This window comes from Mus caroli, unplaced genomic scaffold, assembly GCF_978045245.1.
Source record: "Mus caroli unplaced genomic scaffold, Mus_caroli_1 scaffold_12, whole genome shotgun sequence".
Taxonomy (NCBI): domain Eukaryota; kingdom Metazoa; phylum Chordata; class Mammalia; order Rodentia; family Muridae; genus Mus; species Mus caroli.
In genome coordinates, this window is record NW_028227267.1 from 37,702,460 (window position 1) to 37,726,264 (window position 23,805).

The following is a 23,805-nucleotide window of genomic DNA, read 5'->3' on the forward strand; positions in this document are numbered from 1 at the left end:
AGCCAATTGTATGCCACATCCTTGTTCCTTCAAAGAAGGTCCTATTAGTACTGAGTAAACTTATTATCTTGCCCAGAGAACAGCAGAGCCTGGGAACCAAATGAAGAGCAATGACCCTCAAGAGCACCTTGGGTGAGACTGAAGTACTATACTAGGTCTGTGAGAAGTTTCTAATAGACCTGTCAAGATATTGAATCCTTTATCCTCAGGCTGGTCCTCTTGTCTTAGAGCTGTGGTGGTTCCCACTATCTAGTGAAAGAAACAGAGAAGTTCTCTCTGGGTCAGCATCTTATATTTACATCACCCCATGCAGTTGAGGTTCTTCTCAAAGCAACACCAAAATTCTGGCTGTTAAAAGCAAGGGTCAAAGTCCTACTCTTTGACTATCCTGGAGTCTAGTTTGAAAAACCCCCTGTCATCACGTCTGCTAACATCTTGACAGATGAAGACCCACAGAAGCTCATCAATAATTGTATGAGGAAACAAACATGAAGAAACAGATCGGTCTCAACATATTGGACACCCCCACATCCCATGAAAGATTCTGAGTGAATGTTCTACATGGATGGGAACAACTCAATTAAATATGGAACCAGGTACACAGGGACTTCAGGAGATATTGCAGGTGAAAATATTTGGCCCCAAAATATATAGACCAAATCTATGGTGAAAGAAAAGACCTGTCATCACTTACCAGGAATGTCAATATGCTTTACTTAATAAATATGTGGATATTATGATCTATGGAGAAGGAGAGCTCATCACTGCTCACAGAAAGAACATTAAAAACAAAGAGGAATTCTTGGCTCTCCTGGAAACTCTTTGAATTCCTCCATGATACTCTTGGTTTCAAGGCAAAGCACATCAACTTAATGACCCCCTTGTGGTCACAAGTAATCAGGTCACTGAGTTGGCATGCCAAAAATTGTTTGAGATCAGTGTAAACTGTGCATGGTGGCACATGCCTTTAATCCCAGAAATTGAGAGGCATACGCAGGCAGATTTCTAAGTTCGAGGCCAGACTGGTCTACAGAGTGAGTTCCAGGACAGCCAGGCGATACAGAGAAATCTTGTCTCGAGTAAACCAATCAAAAAGCAAACAAACAAAAAACAGTGGAATCTACTGACATTCAGTTGACATACTGTGACCCACTGCAGCCTGAGAATCCATTGTATAAACAAGGGGAAATAAGGGATGTAAAAATATCTAAAAGATAGCTGAAGCCAAAATTTGGTGGTGGACACCAGAGGGAATGATCACTCTGCCAGGAAATACTGGTAAGTTTCTGGAAACAAACCTTCAACAGACTACCTGACTGGCATACACACTACTTTCTAAGTTGCTCATAACAAGGTATGTATAACTGGACTTAACAGCATGGCTCAATTCCTCCAAGCAATATGTCATCTTAATAGTAAAATACATGTAAAGACAGATACTTCGGCCAGAAGTGAGAACATATGAGGGGCCAAACAATGGTCAAATGTGGGAAACTGACTGCACTGATGTGTGTCCTGGTGGGGGAGAGTAAGAGTCCATGCTGTTTTGTTTTGTTTTGTTTTTTTTTTTAATGAAACCTTCTATGCGTTTATCCACTAGTCTGAAACTTCTAAAAGAGTAGCTGAGGAGCTCTTCAAGGTACTTGACCAATAATTTTACCACACCCTTTGAATTGTGTCAAACTATAGCAGAGCATTCATAGCCAAAAGCTGTCAATAAACAGTGAATGATTTAGGAATAGATGGGAACCTTCATGGTATATGCAGACCTCAGAGTTCTGGTCTCATGAAAGTAAAGAAGAGTTCCTTAACGGAAACACTACAAATCTCTCAGAAGAGTTCAGGGACTGAGCCTCCTTCTTACTTTGGGCCTATTGTACCCAATACAGGGAGGAACTCATCCCTATACTATTCTATTGGAATGCCTGCCCCATAGCTTTGTAGGCTCAGATATCATCAGCTAGTCAAAATATAACTATTTTTTTTTCATTAGCCATATTCTCCAGTTCTCCATAAAGGCTCTTCATTTGACTACCAGAGAGAGAGAGAGTATACTTCTGTCTACCCCACCATCTCCCCAGACACCTTTGGGCCTTGTTGTAGTGATATTCCATAACCGAAGGTGGTAGCCAAAGACAACACAATCAATGTGGAAAGGCTTTGCATGATATCTACACTCTTACACCTGTGAGGTTAGGTGGCATTTTACCATGCACTCAGCACACCCAGGTCAAGAAGGCAGAAGGCACTGATGTCAATGCCAAAGAGAGCCCCTTCTGAAATTATGAATCCATTAAAATGGAGGTTTCACTGGACCCGAGGCCATTCATCCCCTATCCATCCAATTGAGTCTTAGGTATATCATGAATACAGGATCATATTCCAACCCCCAACAGACTCAGGCCTGGAACTGGGAACTTACAAAGGTAGATACTGGAGAAGTGAGAGCTAATGGGACCAGGAAGCAGCCATTCAATGTCCCTCTTGGCCTTTGTTCAGAGATGCCTATTTTGTCTGGTTGTTTTGGAGATAGAGAGAATGTAAGATTTTAGCTCTGGAAGAAGGGACATAAAATTTACAATTTGATGTTGCCCCTGTAGTGACTTCTTCTATTGCCAAGTACATGGGAGTTTTCATTGCAAAGAAAAGGGGTTGTAAATCAGAGATTGTGTGAAATCACATGGATCAATATATTGAAACAGTGTCTCCTCCCAAGGCAGTTGCACTCTAAAACATATAATCCAACTTGCGTAAGAGTAAAGGGGCAGGAGTAGGTTTTTGGCCTCTGGGAAACAGAGACACCTGGATAAATCGACTGTTTGTTACATGAATGGACCCCAGAAGTAGATTTATATTGGAGAAGAATCTCCCTCATAAAAGGATCCAAACAAAGATGAGCGACCCATTCCAATGCACTAACAAAATCTCCCCATTCAATGCACTGGACTTGTAGTGAAGCAGAGAGAAATCTCTAGCTTTGGAAGGAGAAGTTGCCAAGAGGTATCCCAAGGGGCAAAAGAGAAACTCCAGGAAAGGGCACCTCAGAAACTGGTCAAGATGGGGCAAGCTGGTAAGCCAGTAGGCCATGGAAGTTCCAGATGACATCATCAGTAGTCACTTCCCAGACAATCTCTTGTATCCAAGAGAACCCTAGAATCTTCTGTGATGTCACCACTGTTGTGGTAACCAGAGCAGCTTGTGGGGTATTCCTTCAGATCCTCATGGGTTCCCAAGGAGGCATGTTGTCCATGCTCCTCAGGGTATTTCGGAGAGAGAATAGAATACACTCAGACACCAGAGTAAAGCAGAAAGAGTCCAGCCGCCCGTCAGTGTGGGAAAGGGCAAGAAACAACTGGTCATGGAGATGGCACAGTGAGTCCTGGGCAAGGTTCGGGGAGCTGCCTAGAGTATGTGGGCTTCAGCTGGTCCTTCCAGGAATAGGGATTATGATACTTCAGATTCTTCAATGGTAGAACCAGAGTCAAGAATATCTGATGATTAGTTTTACAGACAGCCTGGTATTCAAAAGCCTGCAGTTGCTTTGCTGAGAGATCTTAATTTCCTCCTGAATGGAAAATTATGCAGAGCAAGCTCTGTGAGAATAGAAAAGTGTTGTTCTCAGGATAGAGTGTTCATACACTTCATCTTAATATAGTTTCCTCTAGGTTACATGAGCTTGTGATGCCAAGAACAGAGAGGGCTATTCCCCTGCCTATGAATCAAGGTCTCAGACACTTTGGTATGGAACACACGTGATGTGGACTGATTCACAGTCTGGGGTTCCTGTAGTAGTGTATGAGCTCTCATCATGCATTTGAAGAAGACTAGAAAAATGTTGGCTAGTATGCTAAGAGGTACAGATTTGTTGTCAGATATGAGCTGACAATGCCATCCATTTATTCTTGCCTGGGGCAGCTTATGCATTTCAGGGCTAGGGCGATTACAATAGGAAGTCAGGCATATGTTTAGTGATGGTGGTTGTGAACAGGGACCTAGCTGAGGAGCCCAGCTTGAAGAAACCTATGATGCACTATCAGGGATTCTAGGTGTCTCTAGATTTCCCTCTTCCTCGGGCTTCTGTGTAGGACAAAGCATGGTTTCCCTTTCCCTGCCCTATTATCTCTACAAGGTTACTAGTGTTTTTTCTACCTACAGGGTCTGTTGGGGAGGCATCACCACAAACCCCCACCATCAATGAGCAGGAGAAGAGATGTGAGAGGTTGGAGAAGCTCAAAAGAGAGCTCCAGAACATAAAAAATGCCAGAGAAGAACTTCAGGGAATCTTGGCCAATTACACTAACAAGGATTTAAATGACAGGTAGTCTTTATGCCCAGTTTTCTGCTGACTATCTTGGGCCATCCCTGTTAAGCCCAGATTCCCTCATACCACAGGAGGCTACAACTCCAGGCTGTCTGCATATCCAATTAATTTTGCTGATTGGACTGTCGACACAGAACTTCAAGTTCAGATAGGAGTGAGATGGGGTTACAGGCACTTTTCATTCCTCCAAAAGTAATTCAGAGGCTGTGGCATGAATCACAGTCTGGGGATGAAGGTAGTAATGTGTGATCTCTCATCCTGCCATTTAAGAAGCTTACACAGGTGTTGGTTTGTGGGAGTTGCTAGGTAAAGTTTGTTTATAGCCAATCCTTTCCATAATTGACCAGGCTATAATTTGGATCCCATTGGTCCTGTCAACAGCTGGAGCGGGGTGTCCCACATATTGTCTCTCAGTATGACTGGATTGGCTGCAGTTCATCACTGCTTTTCTCAAATTTTGTTCATTATACTCTCAGATAAAGCCACATCATTTTAATTATTTTGCATTCTGATTGTGTTGTGTGTCTTGTGTGTGTGTGTCTTGTGTCTTGCGTCTGTCTGTGTGTGAGTGTGTGTGTGTGTGTGTGTGTTTGTGTAAAAGAGATAGAGAGAGACAGAGAGAGATACTGACAGAGAGACAGAGACTGAGAGAGATACTGTTTGCATGTGAGCTTGTGTGTGCCTTTGTGGATGTGTGTGTTCCTGTGTGTATGTGTTCCTGTGTGTGTGTGTTCCTGTGAGTGCAGCTTAAGATCTAGAGAGTCTGTGTCATGTGATATATCATTGAGTTTTGCAAGACTCCATTTCCAGGCAATAACAGTGAGGAAGCCAGGGAGGTTCATTCTGAGTAGCAGAGGACTTGACCTCTGTGCTCACCGTGAATGCACATTGGAATCTCCTGGTTTGTTATAAAGGCTTTTCCCTGTAGATATGATTATGTCCTTTGGGAATTTTTGTAGCAATAGAACCAAGGATTGGGAATTCCTTGTCTAAAACCAGGAGGAGAATCATACAGATTTAACGTGGACCCAGGCCTGTGACACAGATTCCTGGAAAGTTCTGGGAGAGCTAGTCTATTCTTTCAAACCCCTTCAGGGAGCTGAAGCTGATCAGCACCCTGCCTTTTCTTCCCTGGGATTAATGGCCCAAGCTGAAGAGCAATAATTTTAATAAGCACCAAGTGGAAAAGGTAATAAGGAGCTAGGTCCAGTGGCATATATGGGGTAGGGTAGAGCATGATTCAGCTTGAATTGAAATGATCCTTGTATCCTTAGTTCATGGGACAATTTGTTGCTTGGGCCATGCCCTCCCACAGGATCAACTTTGAGACATATATGCTTGAGATGCAACATGACCAGGTGATGACTGACCTGAAGAGAATGCCCCAGGACATCAGTGAGGCCTTGTCCAAGTGCAAGCACTTGACTAAAGAAAATCAGTTCTACTGGTGAGTGACTAACAGGGTCATGACCCAAGAAATAGGCCCAGGATATGTCTGACAATCCTTGTCTTTGAACTAACATGGGGCTCAGGTTCTATACTCTTAGTCTCTAAAGAGGAAGCCTGCCTCCTTCAAATGAGGCACTAAGATTTTAACATCTTAGACTCATTTTAACCAAGTGTGAAGAGTCTGTGAGCCCCTCAAGTCACTGTCCTTTCCAACACAGTATCCTCAAGATTGAAAGGTTTCTACCATGATGGAGATATCAATCAACCTTGGACCTCTTGAGCTCTGAAAGTAGATTCATAGATGGGGTTTCCAGGAGAAACATAGAAAGATAGTGTGATGCTTGGGTCTCTTCACTCCTAGAGAATTTTTCCCTATACCTACAGGTGGTTTTTTAATACCACAGACTTATAAGCACATATAGACACCATGTTCTTTTCTGAGATAAATGAGTCCCTGTTGGTGTCAGGGTTTTCAAAAGTATCTTGGGTCTTCTGGAAAGTGGCAGTCCTCTGGATTTGATCTCCCTTTATGGCCAATCTGGATACTTGTCTGGGGCTGTCTGGGGATCAGGGCCCATGAAGAAGGAATGGTGCTTGGAGGAATGGGAGGAAGATGGATGGATGCTGCCTGTAATCACCATGTTTTGTTTGTGTCTCAGCTTCAGGAACTGCCACCTCCTGATTGAATCTAAGCTCATCCAGCACAAAGTCAGGATGTTGAGGAGTGAGAACAGACAGCTGGTATGGGATCAGACTGCATTGGAAGAATGCAACATAGCAACAAAAATACTATGTAAAGAAGGCAGCCAGAAGATCAAAGACCACTATACTAAGCAGCAGCAGGTAGGATGAATGAAGCATCATGGGCAGAATGCCCTAATGTGTAATCATAAAGACAGTCAAGCCTGATGGTATTTATGGTATTAAAAAACCACCTGTAGGTATGTAACCATCCTGCACCTTATCCAGGCTCTCTCCTATGTCTCGTCCAGTTTTACACTTCTGTGATCATTTCCAAGACTTTCTGTGGAGTTACCCTCTTTTGGAGAAATTGGATTTCTGCCATGCCCTCTCCTCCCCATCCCAGTTGGCCACCTCTAGCTTGCCACTCTAGGCAGAGGAGATCCTGGACCCCTGACAGAAACCCCTAGAGGCTCTATGGTATGGAGAGGTGACTCAGGATGCCATTTCCTGAATTATCTAGGAACCAGGCCCTCTGTTTTGCTCTATGGCAACTCATCCAGAGGGGTCTGGGCCTGTCCTCTCCTAGGACAGAAGGGCAGGCTCCAATTTTATTGTGTATGTGTACGTGTGTATGGGTGTGCCTGTATGTCATGGCTTGGCTGAAAAGATGCAGTGTCCTTTCGATGTCTCCAAGATGAAGTACTAGTACAGGATGGCAGTATCTAAGGAGCCATACACATAGCAGGGCTATTGGTTTTTGGTTTTGCTTTTGTTTTTTCCTTCATGAGTATCCACTTTAGAGTTCAATGCTTACCCTTGGGAAGAATTGCATGAAGCACACTCTTGCTGATTACAGTATCTTTTCAGTGTGCATGGATTTCCTGTGAGATGGTTTCTCTGGGGATTCCCAGATATAGGGGTTCACAAGGAGAGCCAAGGAAGGAATCTTCACTCCAGAAATAATAAGAGCCTTCACTTCAAAGTTTGCTAGGCTCCTTAGAAGGCCTCTGTTCAATGTTAGATTCAGACACTGATACACACTTATTTTTCAATATAAACATTTAGACTATTGGAGAAATGTGGTGTTTTACTTTAACTCCAGCACAGTGTGTAGTTCACAATTCAGTGTCAAGCAATTTTTTACATTTGAGAAAAACATCCAGGCCCAGGTTCTCTCTGCCCCTTCTCCTATGGGGATACAGGAAAGATCTCAAATGAAAGGTCATACTAGATTATCCTGATGAGTAAAGCTGGTGTTTCTTGGATCGCTGACATGGCAAGATCTCACCAGGCTTTTTTCTCTTCCTCCCATAGGTCTGAAATATTCTGCAGAAGCTCAAACAGATCAGAGACCAGGTCAAGATCTTGCTCCGACACAACTGTTCACCAGGAGCACTGGATGTGCAAAGCAAATTAACCACCATTGCATCTAATCCTTGTAATCATGGCAATCTTGGGCTGCATTTTCTTCTTTTTTAGTTTGCTATGGGTAATGAGGCCTTTATTTTGTCTAGCCTCTGGTCCAGCAAGACTGCCTGTTTGGAAGGCTTCAGAGAAGTACTGAGATACATCAAGATCTGCTGGGCATCCAGCAGGACTCTGACAATGCCAATTTTGGCAGGTCCTGTTGGGTCATCAAGATATAATTCATAGTGGTCAGTCATGTGAATTTGAAAAACTTTAAGGTATCACCTGTAAAATCTCTCATGTTAGCCTTGAAGGACTAGTCCATGAGCAGAACACCCACCCCAATGAGGCATGCCTATATTCATCTTCAACAGATTATTACCATCAGTGACTGCCTTTGCACTATTTCACCAAGGCCAGCAATAGGCTGTGGGTCTGTGCTGAACATCTGCAGCAAGAGAATGATGTTTAGCTTAATTATTTTGTTTGGTTTTTGGTTAGAGTGTTGATTTCTTTGGGTCTTTGGTTTTCCTGTGTTTTCATTTGAAGTTTCATTATATATTCATTATCTTTTTGTTAATGTAATTAATTTGCATTTTGCTAAGTCTATATCTTGTATAAACTGACTCCCCACGTTAAGAATTTATTGAATAAAATTAGTGTATTGTTATGGATAAAACATCATCTCTAATTATTTCTATTATAAGGATATTCTGCATTTATGTGTGGTTCATACATAGTCCTGTAACACTAGAAGTTTTAGGCAGGAATGGGACTCTTCAAGTATTATGTTGTTTAGGCTTCATAAGTAGTGCCCAGCCAGACGGATCTCCACATAAAATTGAGCTTTTGATGTGGATAATGTATCAAACTATGTGGATCCCGAGGTCAGGATGGAAAAACTATCCTTGCTCTAACTCTATAGTAAAAAATTTAGCTACAGTCATAATGTACTCTCTTGGATGACCACGTCAGACAAACAAATTAGAAACACAACAGTATTTCTCTAATACATCTCAGGAAACAAACATATTCACATTGAGTAATTAAAATCTTCTGAATTATAAATGAAGTGATTGGGATTAAAATGACCTTCAAAGTTCATTTCAGAATTGAATGTTTGATACCTACTTCATCGAACTGTTTTACAAAGGACTAGTAGATATGGACTTGCTGGAGGAGTTGTGACAATGGAGGTTGGTATTGAGGTTTCAAAAGCTCATGCCAATCCCTGCCTCTGTCTTTGTCCCTGTCTTTGTCACTATCTCTCCATCTCTATTGATCTCACTATGTTTCTCTCTCTTTTTCTCTATATCTCAGTCTATAATATCTCTGTCTCTGCCTAAGTCTTTCTGTTTGTCTGTCAATCTGTATCTATCTATCTCTTTCCTCTGCCTCCTCTATATGTATCAGATGCAAGTTCATCTACTCCTCTATTTTTATGATGCCTGTATGCATGCCTGCCTGCCTACCGCCACGTTCCCCAACTTGACAATCCTGGATCACACTTTTATATTGTAGGTCAACCCCAATTGAATATTTTCTTTATACGTTATCCTGGTCAAGATGTGTCCTAGCAATAAAACAGTGAATAAGAAAGCAAAAGAAAAACTTAATCAATGCAAAGATCAGCTACAAGATGGGAGAGGATCTTTACTAAGTGTACATATGACAGAGAGTTCATTTCTAGACAATCTGATGGTGTTTAAAACCAAACAACAGGAAACCTGCCTGTTAAATATTAAAACATTATAAATTTAAACATTTCAAAATGTTCTATGGCTGTACATGGTAGTGCACACCTGTAATCCCAGCAGTCAGAAGGCAGAGGCAAGAAGAACTGCATGAGCCTCTGGACAGTCTAGTCTATGTACTAGATTCTGGGACAGCAGGGGTAACTAGAGAGTCCCAGTCTCAAACATACTCCCTTCTGATGTTCTGTCGAACTGAAGAGAATCTTTAAGAAAGAGAAAGAAATGGATCATAGATATGTATTTACATATTTAATATCCTTCCTCATAGGAAAATGCAAATTAAAATAGTTTTAACCTTGTATCTTACTGCAGTCAGAATGGCTATTACCAATAGACTAAGGACCACAACTGTTGGCATGAGTGTGGGGTAAGAGAACATATATTCACCTGTACAGTCATTACGAAAAACAGGAGAAATGTTCTGGAAAACATAACTAGAGATAGATCTTCTATATGAACCAGCTGTACTATTTGTGGTGGTGTGAATGAGAAGAACCCTTATAGGCTCATAGATTTGAATACTTGGTTAACAGGGTATAGCACTATTTGATCAAATTTGGAGCTGTAGCCTTCTGTGGGGGTGGGCTTTAAAGTTTCAAAAGTCCAGCTCAGGGCCAGTATCCCTGCTTCCTGCAGATCCAGATCCAGAACTCTCAGCTACTTCTCCAACACCATGTCTGCCTGTGCATGATTCTGTCAAGACAAAAATGTACTAAAATTCTGAAATGGTAAGCAGACCCCCATTTACATGCTCTCCTTAAAAGGACCTATCATGGTCCTGTTGTCCCTTTCTAGCAAGTGAACACAGACTCAGACACTATTCCAGGGCATATAGCCAAAGGCATTATCCTAAGACAGACACCCGGAGGTGCTCATGTTCCTTGCTGCTTTATTCACAATAGGCAGGACATCAAAACAACCCAGACGTAAATATAACTGATGCAAGGATAATGAATATATGGTTCATATACACAATGGTAATGAACTGTGACAATATAAATGAAATTTACAGGTTAATGGATGGAGACATGAATAATCTTTCTGAGTGATATAACCCAGACCCAAAAAGACAAATACCACATGATGTGTCTTATGTGGATGGTAACTTTGAATGTATAGAGATGTGTATTTAAACTGCAGTATCCATAAAAGGTAATGCACTAGTGTTGGGTTATAGGAGGATATTGAAAGAAAATAATAGAACACATAATTTGTGAAGGAGAAAAAAGGAAAACAGTAGGACAGAGTGAGGTAAGTATCTTGGGAGATTGCAGAGGGGTGTGGTGGCTTGAATATGCTTGATCATGGGAGTGGTACCTTTAGGAGTTGTGGCCTTGTTAGAAACAGTGTGTCAGTGTGGAGGGTGGGCTTTGAGACCCTCCTACTAAACACCAGTTAGACAGTCTTCTTGGTGCCTTAGGAATAAGATATAGAGCTCTTAGCTTCTTCTCCAAAGTAATGTCTGTCTAGATGCTGCCATGCTTCCTGCCTTGAAATCAATGGACTGAGCCTCTGAACCTATAAGCCAGTCCCAATGAAAAGTGGCCTTGGTCCTGGTGTCTCCTCACATCAATAAAACTCAAAGACCTGGGACAGTAGACCACCATGTCAGGAATTTGGTAAGGTTGAGTGTGTTGGAAGTCCCAGACCCACAGTAGATGGCAAAAGTGTCACCTGCTTCCTACCAGGCCTCTTTCATGGGACCAAAATCTCTACATAGGTACATGGCCTGTGGTCATTTAGAACAGAATAAGGTTCCCCATACTAATGAGGTACCTAGAAGATGGTAGGGTTTAGTCAATAAGCTTCCCTTCCTGGACATTGCTTCCTCAGAAGGTACTTACCTTCTAGTCTAACCTCAAGACGTGTTATGCTTTCATTTCCATAAAAAACAATCAATAAACAGTTTAGAACCAAGGACTGTCTCTCTCATCAAACCAACTGTGGGTTATATGGAGAAAAAGCCTTTGCCTACAGAGCCATGCCATCTAAGTCTCCAACAGAAGGACCCTCAATACTCCTGGACTAGCCACTTCTGAGCTAACCCAGAATTCCCCATTCCCTGTTTTCAGGGCTAGTTCTCAGCCTGCTGGCCTCCTACATGCTCAGCTCCTCTGTGACTTCTAGCAGTACCTGCATGTCCAAGATTCTGAGAAGCCCTTGGCCTGGTCTCCTTGCAGGCCAGCAGGCTCTAACCTGCTATAAACTCCCTGCAACCCAGCACTGTCTGGATGTCCAGGATTTCCTGGGTCCCTGACCCCAGACTCCTTAACATAGGCCCATGGAATTCAGAACCTCCATTCTCTACTCTTGCCTGTGGTTTTCATTGTCAAATGGACTCCAAGGTGTCAGGGAACCCCAGCTTCCACCTCCCATGCCCAAGGCTACATTCTTCCACCCCCTAAGTAGTGTAATTGCATTTCAATCCAGGTCAATACCAGACAGTGGGCTTAGGATACATACAATCTACCATGTCTGCATTTGGTCTGCCCAGTGGGTTTCCCACACCTGTGCTGCAGATCAGAAAGCAAAACAACACTAAGACAAGGAAGTAGTATGGAGGTGGGATAACTGACTGCAGACTTTTGAAAGGCCACCTGTAAGCCTACAATTTAAGAAGCTTTATAATACACAAACCCATATAAAGGAGGTTTAAATGAAAATACCCTATTATGCTCTGACAATTCCTCCCCTGAACATAATATACTACCCAATGAAAAGCCCAGGGCCAGGTTTGCCTTATCTTGTTTGGAGTTGCTCATCACTGAGTCTCATAAACACTACCCAATCATTAAAGACTGCGTCCATTGCTCTTCCTTCCTTTCTGGAAGTCAATGGTCAGACCACATTGCTGAAGAAGATGGTATCTGGCACAGCCATCAATTCAGGCATCTATCTCATTATTTTCTGTGTGTTGAGAACATATCTATTACTCTTTAGCAGTTACTTGGAGATATTTGGCCCATTGCAACCCACCAAATGTCTATAGAAGAGATAATCCCTTGGTAGCTGAGATTGCAAATCCCAGTCCATCATCACCCTCCTAAAATCTGGCAATTGATATTCTAATTTCAGCTTCTCTAAGTGGGCTAAACTGGAGAGGGAGCCCAGGGCCTCAGGCACACCATGCAGCAAACACTACAGGACAATACACTACACTTCACCACAGCACACCGCACCACACCACACTACAGTATACTACACTAGATAACCCCAGTCCTCCTTTTTCTCTGAGATCAACTTTGGCTGTCCACTGTGGGAACATGTCTACTTTATATATCTGCAATGGATATAGGAAAATATGTTTTAACCAAGATCACTTCGGTGTTTGTCTAGCACGTTTGTTGGCAATGTTAAAGATTTTCAATTGGCATGCAACTTTATCCTTTGGGAAGATTCAATATAAGAACACAATGTACAACTATCAAATCATTTATCATTTCTTTTCATTGGGAGCTTTCAACTCCCATTTTCATTTTGACCTAATGTTTTCTTGTTGGTTGGTATTGTGGTAGAAGCTGTTCCACATTCTTTAATTTTCTTCTCCTAGGTATAATGACCATTACCATACGACCCTGAAAATATTCATCTCATCAGATACCTTTAAAGGGGCTAAATACTCTTTTGCAAAGAAATTATGGATTATGGAGAATCTGGGGGTTGGGTTGTAAAATACTTTCACAAAATAGACAGAATATAAAAGCTCGTAACTAGTTTCTGGTTTATTTAAAAGGATCAGCTTACCTGTAATATAGAAATGATTTTCTTAAACAAGGACTTGCTGTAACCAAGTCTGTGAGGATTAGCTTTAATTGTCAGTTGGAAACAACCTGGAGTCAATCTCGGAGCAGAATCTCAACAAGGGATTTTTCCATGGGTGGCCTGTGGTCATATCTTTAGGGTTGGTTCTCTTAGTCAAATTAAATGATATCAAAAACCACAGCCCACTCTCAGAGGCAATATTCCCTAGGCAGGGAGGAGGCCCTGAAATGCATAAAGGTGGAGAATTGAACTGAACACAAGTAAGCACTCAAGCGAGCTAGTGAGCATATCTGTGTTCATTTGTCTCTGCATTGGAATGTCAGTGTGATGTGACCAGTACTCTCAAGCACCACCTGTTACGACTTCCTGCAATGCTGGGCAGTCACATGAAAATGGAAGCTAAACAGTTTCTCTCCTAAGATGCTTTTTCTGAAGTGTCTCTTCATTGGTCCACCCTGTCAGATCTTCTCATTTGGAGACTTGAAACTATTTTTACTTTAATTCTCCATCAAATATAATAAGTTTCTGGGAACTGAACTTTCCCTTCTACAATGTTAAGTACTAGAATTAATTTCTTTGTTCTTATTGTAATTTGACATCTGTTATCTAACAATCCCCATCTCCTTCCTTCTACTCAGGTCTCTACAAGAACTATCTCATCTACTCTATTTCTATAGAAGAGGTAATCCCTTGGTAGCTGAGATTGCAACTCCCAGTCCACCATCACCCTCATAAAATCTGGCAACTGATGTTCTAACTTCAGCTTCTCTAAGTGGGCTAAACTGGAGAGGGAGCCCAGGGCCTCATGTATACCAAGCAGCAAACACTACACGAGTGTACACTACACTTCACCACAACACACCATCCCTCACCACACTACAGTATACTACACTAGAGAACCCCAGTCCTCCTGTTTCTCTGAGGTCAACTTTCTTTCTTAGCACTTGCTCAGCCTTCCTGCATGGATTATCTGCCCAAACAAGGTGAATGTACTAAAACAAAGGGAACATTTTCTACTTTCATAATTCACATTGTAATTTGCTGTGAACTCTGTGCAGAGTTCATGACCACCAGGAACACATGGCCTCCCTTCTCCCCATTGCCACTTACTGGGTTCTCTCTCCATTTTTTCTGTTCTCTTTTCTAATCTGAGGGTACAGCCTTGGATACTCAGATTTTGGGTACTTTGTCCTTTCCTTCAGACCTCTGTATTTGCTGTGTCTACCCTTAGGACTCTGTGTATCAGGCTGAGTACTTAGTAGAGCTGTTTCTAACTCTGCATCAGCAGATACCCACAAGAGCTTCTGGCCCTCAGATAGGTGGTTCTTCAAAGCTTTAGATAAGAAGTGTGACTCTGAACAACACCCTGACTCCTGCAGACAGATGGCTGCTGAACATACTCCATGACTAGTTGTCCCAGGAGGGTTTTGGGACTCCTCCAAATCTGGCTGCACTGCAGCTTCCCTTACAATTCAATGTGGATGTCTTACAGGTTAAGAGGATCAGTCAAGTACCAAGAAGGTAGCCACATGGATGCATCCAGAAAGGCATGATTCAGGAGAAGCTGAAAGTCCTACATGTTCATGTGAAGGCTGCTAATAGAACAGTAATGTCCAGGCAGCTAGGGTGAGGGTCTTGACCACACACTATACTCTAACATGGCCACACCTTCTTATATTGCCACTCAGTGGACTGAGCATATAAAAACCATAAAAAATATTGATGCAAAAATACACAATAGCTTCTTGGAAACTGAATCTAATAGCACATGCAAATGATCATTCACCATGATCCAATAGTCATCATGCATAGGATGTAAGAATGATTCAATGTTTTGGAATTCATCAAAGTAATATACTATGTAATAAATTTAAGAAATTTTTACTTGATCATCTCATTAGATGCTGTATCATCCCACGAATGCAGGAATGACTCATTATGGACATCCATCAATGTAATCCACTATATAAAATATCTTAAAATATATTGGATAATCTCATCAGATGCTGAAAAATTGTTTGACAATATACAATACAACTTCAAGATAAATGCATTGGAAGAATCAGAAAGTCACGGTCTATATCTGAATATAATAAGAGCAACATAGAGCAATCCAGTTGCCAACATAAAAATATATGGAGAAAATTTTGAAGCAATCCCATTAAAATCAGAGACAAGGAAAGACTTCCCCCTCTTCCCCTATGTATTCAACATAGTCCTTGACATTTTAGCCATAGCAATCAGGCAAAAAAGGCAGATCAAAGTGTTGCAAATTGGAAGGGAAGAATTCAAGACACTACAATTTGAGGAGTATGGGATATTACACATAAATGAGCCCCAAAATATCCAGGAGAGAACTCCTACAGCTGATAAATAACTTCAGCAATGTCAATGGATATAAAATTAACTCAAACAATCCAGGAACTTTCCACTACTCAAAGGATAATTAGGCTGAGGGAGAAATTTTTAAAAACTACATACTTCACAATAGTCACAAACAATATCCTGGTGTCATTCTAACAAAGCAAGGGAAAGATCTGAATGACAAGAACATTAAGTCTCTGAACAAAGAAATCAAAGAAGACTGTAGAAGATGGAAAGATCTCCCATGGTCATTGATGAGCAGGATTAATATAGTAAAAAATGTCCATCTCGCCAAAACAATCTACGGATTCAATGCAATCCCCATCACAATTCCAACTGATTTCTTCACAGAGATAGAACAAGCAATTCTCAAATTTATCTGGAATAACAGAAAACACAGTATAGCAAAAACTATTCTTAACAATAAAAGAATGGCTGGGGAAATCACCATCCCTGATCTCAAAATATACCACAGGGCAATAGTGATGAAAATGGCATGGTACTGGTATAGAGAGACAAGTAGACCGATGGAATAGAATTGAAGACCTAGAAATGGACCTACACTCATATGATACTTGATCTTTGTCAAAGGAGCCAACACCATCCAGTGGATAAAAGACAGCATTTTCAACAATTGGTGTTTGTTCAACTGGCAGTCTTCATATAGAAGAATGCAAATTGATCTATTCTTATCTCCTTGTACAATGCTCAATTCCAAGTCACTCAAGGACCTCCACATAAAACTAGATACACTGAATCTAATACAAGAGAGAGCAGTAAAGAACTTCGAACACATTGGCACAGGGGAAATGTTCCTGTACAGGACACCAATGGCTCCTGCTGTAAGACAAAAAACATTGTCAAATGGTACCCCATAAAATTCAAAAGCTTTGTAAGCCAAAGGATGCTGTCAAAAGGACAAAATTGCACACACATATTGGGAAGACATCTGCACCAACCCTATGTCTGATAGAGGGCTAGTATCCTGCTGCAGACCCTCTGGGTCCCGTGCCTGTGTGAAATGGTTCTCTAGAGTAGGTGGGCAAAGCTTAGGATGGAGTGACAAACAGTCATACACAGGAGAGGTTGTGCAGAATCTGAATGTAATTTTCTGGTCGAACTTAGACTAATTATATTACAGCGAATATCATAAATTGTAAAACATAGCAGATAGGGTACATAGAAGTTTTCCAGGTGCAAGAGGAGTGACTATAAAAAGAATTTATAGGAACCAGATAAATGTTTACATTAGAGATAAGCATCCCTCCAGATGTAAGACTAGTGACTTCAAAAGGATGATGTTTACATTAGAGATTAGCATCTGCTTTGGATCAGCCCTGTGCCAGGCAAGAGTTTCACACTTTACTGTTAATTGGGCTAGGGGGGGTATTAACTCTTGCCTGGCCTCAGGAATAAAGTAGTGTCAAGGACCTTGGAATTCTTAGGTCTTTTTAATTCTTATCTACGTCTGGAGAATTCCCATTTATCAGTATAGTATATTAACTTGCTGTTGGCATGGAATGTAGTCTGTAAAAAGAATTTCTATCTCAGTGAGAATTCCAATCTCTTTCTGCAGATAACTGAGCTAATGGCTAGTGCTTTATTGTTTTATTGCAGTGCTTAATTAGTTACTGAATAGTTTAAGCTCCTTGCTGCTATCTGGGAACTTAGAACACTGGGAAAGGCTTTAGCTATGTTAGAATTCAATCTTAAAAGTCATTACATTAAGGTAATACTAAATAGAGCACACGTGAATCCATACACTAGGCTAATTCGGGGATGGAAGATTGATTTTATGGTTTATAAAGATTTAGGGGAGAAAGTGCCAGACTCCAGGAAGAGAGTTTCCTTGAAACTCATTGCTTCATAGGTCAGCTTCCCAGGTTTCGCTATGTCAAACTGACTCAACCAAAGTACGTGGCAATATCCAAAATATATAAAGAACTCAAGAACTTACACTCCAGAGATCCTAATAACCCTATTAAAGAATGGGGTACAGAGCTAAACAGAAAATTCTCAACTGAGGAATCTTGAATGGCTGAGATGTACTTAAAGAAATGTTCAACATCTTTAGTCATCAGGGAAATGCAAATCCAAATGAACCTAAGATTCCACTTCACATCACTCAGATGGGCCAAGAACAAAACTCAGCTGACAGGTGATTCTGGCAAAAATGTGAAGAAAGAAGAACATTCCTCCATTCATGCTGGGACAGCAAGTTGGAAAAACGACTTTGGAGATCAATCTGGCAATTCCTGAGAAAGTTAGAAATAGTTCTACCTCAAATACAGTTATACCACCATGGTGCATATACCCAAAAGATTCTCCAATATATTAATAGAACACATGCACCACTATGTTCATAGCAACCATATTTAAAATGACCAGACACTGAAAACAACCCAGATGTCCCTCAACAGAGGAATGGATACAGAAAATATGGTACATTGTACAGAAGTACTACTCAGCTTTAAAAACATTACTTCATGAAATTCAAAGGCCAATGTTTGGAAGTTGAAATATCAATCTCAGTGTGATATCCTAGTCACAAAAGGACACACATGGTATGTAGTTATTGATAAGTGGAAATTGTTCAAAAAATGCATGGAATGCCCACGATACAACTAACAGACTATGGGAAACTGAAGAAGAAGGAAGATCACACCAAAGTGTGAATGCTACAGTTCTACTCAGAAGGGGGAAGAAAAGAATGTTTGGAAGTAGGAGGAGAGAAGGATCTGGGAGGGAGAGAAGAGTAGGAGGTAAAGGAGGTTCTGGTTCGGACATGGGAGGAGATGGGGAAGAAGTACAGAGGGAAAGTCATTTGAAATGAGGTCTGTAGCCATTGGGGAGGGGGAACTGTGTGTAGCGACTATAAAGTCTCAGATGCCAGGGACCCAAGAGATTCCCAGAACCCAACATGAAGGACATTAGCCTAAATACCAAACAAAGAAGAAGTAGGAACTGTACAGACCATATTTATTGGATAAGCATGACAATCTTTGAAGGGTGGGGCCACCCAACCATCTCAAAAGTATTAATCCAGAAATCCTTCTCTCAAAAGGAAATGCAGGGATAAAGAGAGGAGCAGAGCTTGAAGGAAAGGCCATCCAGAGACTGCCCCATCTTGGGATCCATTCCATCTGGAGACACCAAACCAAGTCACTATTGTTGATGTCAAGAAATCTGATGCTGTCAGGAGCCTGGTATATTCTCATTCTCTCTCTCTCTCTCTCTCTCTCTCTCTCTCTCTCTCTCTCTCTCTCTCTCTCTCTCTCTCTTTCTCCTTTTTTTCCCACAGGTGGAGGAACATTTTTGTTCCTTTTCCCTAAACACAGTATAACAACGATAGATAACATTCATATCAAGTTAGGATTATGGGTAATCAGAAGGTGATTCAGTATATCAGTATACAGCAATGGTTCTCAACCTTCCTAATGCTGCAAATCCTTTATGTACTTATTCAGGTTTTGGTGATACTCCCTCCACCATACCATAAAATTATTCAATGCTACTTCATAACTGCAACTTTTGGTAGTTTGTGTCTCTTGAAATGCTATGCACGCAGCCAAACATGAGACCGAGCGAGGGAACACAGATTGTAAAGTTAGGACAAGGACTGAAGGAAGAGAAGGGGCTTGCAACCCCATAAGCAGAACAACAAAATCAATGAAACAGAGCCCCACAAAACTCACATGCACAAAACCACCAAGCACATAGTACATGAGGGGATATCCAGAGTTCCAGCTGGATACGTAACAGAGAAATGCCTAATCTGGCATCAATGGGAGGGCATGCCCTTGGTCCTGTACAGGCATGATGATCCAGGGTTGGGCAATGCCAGGGCACTGAGGCAGGAGTGTGGGGAGGAGGGGGTATAGGAGCACCCTCATAAATAGAGGCAATGCTAGAAGTGGAGGGGATGGGGTTTTTGGAGGGGGAACTGAGAAGGAGGATAAAATTTGGACTGGAAATACATAACAAAATCAATAAAGAAAAAGTAAAAATAAAGTTATAAAAATCACAAATGTGGCAACCCTAGAAAAGGACAACCTACAAAAGAGATCAGGATCTACAGATGCAAGCCTCACCAACAGAACATAGAAAAGAGAATTGCAGGCAAAGGAAATACCATAGATGATATTACAAAGTCACTCAAAGAAAATACAAAGAGTAAAAAACTCCTAACTCAAAACATCTAGCAAATGCAGTACACAATAAAAAGAACAAAACTAAGAATAACAGAAAAAGAAGTAGGTGAGGGTTAACAGTTCAAAGACCCAGAAAACATCTTCAACAATATCATTTTTAAAAGTCCTTAACCTAAAGCTGAGATGGCCTTAAATTTACAAGAAACGTACAACACACCAAATCGATTGGATCAATACAGAAAATCATTCTGTCACATATTAGACAAAAGTATAAATGTACAGTATAAAGAAAGAAAATATTACAAGCTATAAGGGAAAAAACTCAAGTAACATACAAAGGAAGACCGATGGGAATTACATCAGACTTGTCACCAGAAATGAAAATATCTAGAAGATCTTGGAAAAATGTCTTGCAGAGACTCTAAGAGAACACAAAAGCCAGCCCTGGCTACTATACCCAGAAAACTCTTTATGACCATAGTTGGAGAAATTAAGATATTCTGCCACAAAAACAAATTCAAACAGTATCTTTCCACTAATCCAACACTACAGAGGATACTAGAAGCAAAATTCCAACAGAATGAGTGTGATTATACCCAAGAAAACACAACAAATGAATAATGTCACAAGAGCCCCAAAGAAAAGGAAAATCATGTTGTCTCCATTCCCTGCCATATTATCTCAACTTACATGGTCTGTTGGAAAAGCATCACCCCAACCCTCCACCACCAATAAGCAGGAGCATAGAATGAGGAGGATGGAGAATCACAAAAGGTTTCTCCAGAAGATCAAAAATGAGAGAGACCAACTCCAGGGAATCCTAGCCAATTACACTAACAAGGCTTTGAACAACAGGTAGTCATTATGCCCAGTTCTTTGCTGACTGTCTTGGGCCCTCTCTGTTAACCTCAGATTCCCTCATATCACAGGAGGCTAAAACACCAGGCTGTCCACACATCCAAATTCATTTTGCTGAATGGATTTTCGACACAGAACTTCAAGTTCAGATAGGAGTGAAATGGGACTCAGGCAGTTTGATTTCTCCAAAGGTAAATCAGAGCCTGTGGTATGAATTACAGTCTAGGCATAAGGGTTGAAGTGTGTGAGCCTTAATCATGCATTGTAAGAATCCTATGCAGGTATACGTTTTGGGGAGATGCAAAGTACACTGTGTTCATGGCCAATCATGTTTGCAGTTAAGCTGGAAGTAATTTGGGTTAAACTGGTCCTTTCAACAGTTGGAAGGGCCTGGTCCCACATACTTTCTCTCAGTAGAACTGGATTGGCCATAGTTCATCACTGCTTTTATCAAATTTTATTCACTATACTCTCAGATAATGTGTGTTCATTTGGCATTCTGATTGTGTTTGATTATGGGGGGGGAGTGTGTGTGTGTGTGTGTGTGTGTGTGTGTGTGTGTGTATGTTCCACTTAAGATCTGAAGACACAGGGAGCCTCACTTTGAGCAGCACAGCATATGAGCTCTGTGATCACTTTAGGTGCACACTGGAAATGTAGTCTCCTGTAGATACTGATTATGTCCTTTGGAATTTATGTAGCAACAGAAGCAAGGATTGACAATTCCTTGTCTACAAACAGATGTGTCATCGCAGACCTAAATCTTGGCTCACACTGAAAGAGCCTGAGCAGGTACTTGTCAGGACTGTTTTCTGTCAGTGTTGCTAGAGTTCTTTCCTAGAGCTTATATTCTGGAGCTCACTGGATCAACCAGGATGTGAGAAAAGCTTCTCTCAGGCTGAGTGTTGGTGTGAGAGATGTGAGGCTTCAAGAATGAAATTTCACTAACACTCTCAACCTAGTCTAAAAATTGTGCCCCCTAAGAAATGTTAGTGCCCAAGGGATGGATAGCAGAGACCAGTGTCTCACATTAAACATAAGCCTTCCATAGTCCTCATCAACTGTTTCTCTACCATCCATTGTTATCTCCTCATAGTTTTCTACTCACTTATGATTTTTAGACAGAGAAAGCGACATATATCTATATCTATCTATCTATCTATCTATCTATCTATCTATCTATCTATCTATCTAGAGAGAGAGACTATGTGTTTGTGTGTGGTATCTATCTATCTATCTATCTATCTATCTATCTATCTATCTATCTATCTATAGAGAGAGAGTATGTGTTTGTGTGTGGCATAAGCATGTCTGTACCAATACATATATTGGTGGGTGTGTTGAAAGTCCAGTTATTTATGTAAGATTTTGTTCAGTTTTTCTTTTTTTGTTTTATTTATTGATTGATTGATTGATTGATTGATTGGGACAGCATCGTGTTGTTTGTTTTTTATTCAGTCTTTCTGTAACATATTCCCTAGAAACCAGGTCTGTCACTGAACCTGAGACTTCCTGTTTTGTTTAAGCTGTCTGACCAGCATCTTTGAATTTTCTGTCACCTCCCAGGCAGAAATCTTTGTATGGTTTGGTCTCAATTAATTGTTATGAGGTTCAATTGCTCATAGCTAGGAAGATCATGGTGCTATTTTCTATAATTTTATACAAACATTTTAGTGTTTTGGGGTTTTTTATTTGTTTGTTTTTGTAAGTGCCAATTCATTAACAAAGAGGAAGACAATGCCGTCTGCTTCAGGTGTCAGACACACAACTTGTCTCACTGTGCCTTCTCATGAGTTTTATCTCATCATGAAGGAAACTTCAGAAAGAAGTAGTTGGGAGGGGGTAGACTAGTGGTGGTCTTACCCAAGAAATCTGGGCTACATGTTACCCACAGTTGAAGTTTTCAACAATTAATGTCTTAATAATCCAAGAGAAGCCATGTTGCCAACACTTAAAAGTGAATGAAAACATAGATAGTCCAGCCCACCTTTTCCGAATCTTACCATGTGACCTCAGATTCCCCTTCCCAGTCCTTCCCTCATTCATTACAACTTCCAGATCCTGAGTTTGGATGCCCACCCATGTGAGAAAAAACCGCAAAGCCGGCATGGTACCCTTGGAATATGAGTATGATATGGGGCACAAAAGGGGTGCTCAAAAACAGCTAGCTGAAGACATGAACAAAACGGGGCTCCAAGAATCTCGATGTTCCGATTGAAAGAACACTTAGGAACCTAAAACAACAGCCTATCATTCTAAGATGGGAGTGTGGGGCTCTTGGAGGTCAAGGGGCAGGAGTCCAGGCACCCCCGAGTCACAAAGATGGTTCCCTGACATTGGGCAAAAGCATTGGTGTTGGTTGAGGGACCACAGAAGCCAACTTACCTGGATTATCATGGCTCTCCATCCACTGGACCTCAGACTCCAGTGGCCCTGGGATCAAGCTTCTTCGTGAAGCTCCACTTCTGTGTCTGTCTTCTGCTGCAGGGCCTTCACAAAGCACTCTTTCTCTTGCCTGCCTCGTGGATGCTGGCAAGAATCACAGGAGATACTCAGACCCTGGGGTCAGGAGGTCAGGAGACCAGGCCAGATGTGACCTTCGTGGCCACTTCCAATCCAGACACACGCTCTTGTCCCCCTCCCAGTTGGTCACTGCTAGCTTTCCTTTCTAGGCAGAGGAGTTCCTGGACCCCTGACAGCAACCCCTTCCAGCTCTATGGTATGGAGAGGTGAATCAGGATGTCACTTCCGGAATTATCTAGGAACCAGGTCCTCCGATCTTCTCTATGGCAGCTATCTCAGAGCAGAGCTCGGGCCTAATACACTCCTAGGACAGAAGGACAGTCTCCAGTTTTATTGTTTTCTAATTAAATTCTTTAGTAATAAAAAGTTAAACATGTAAGCATTTTAAAAATAAAACTTAGACTCCTTTGCCTCATTGCACTAAGATAAACCCCTGGAATCTAATGAGTGTCTTACTGGCTTCACCAAGTGGATTCATGGAATCCTATACTGCATCCCTTTGCTGACTTTATTTTGCTGAGTGTATCATAGA

At 41.3% G+C, this 23,805-nt stretch overlaps 1 long non-coding RNA gene across 1 annotated transcript in view; it reads right to left on the minus strand.

Moving 5' to 3' along the window:
* LOC147001772 (uncharacterized) overlaps positions 1 to 23,439 on the minus strand; it is a 109,035-nt gene extending 85,596 nt beyond the window's left edge. Inside the window, exon 1 of the long non-coding RNA XR_015044628.1 lies at positions 23,136 to 23,439. This is a non-coding gene — a long non-coding RNA (uncharacterized LOC147001772). The remainder of the gene's footprint in view (positions 1 to 23,135) is intronic.
* Between the last annotated feature and the right edge of the window lie 366 nt (positions 23,440 to 23,805).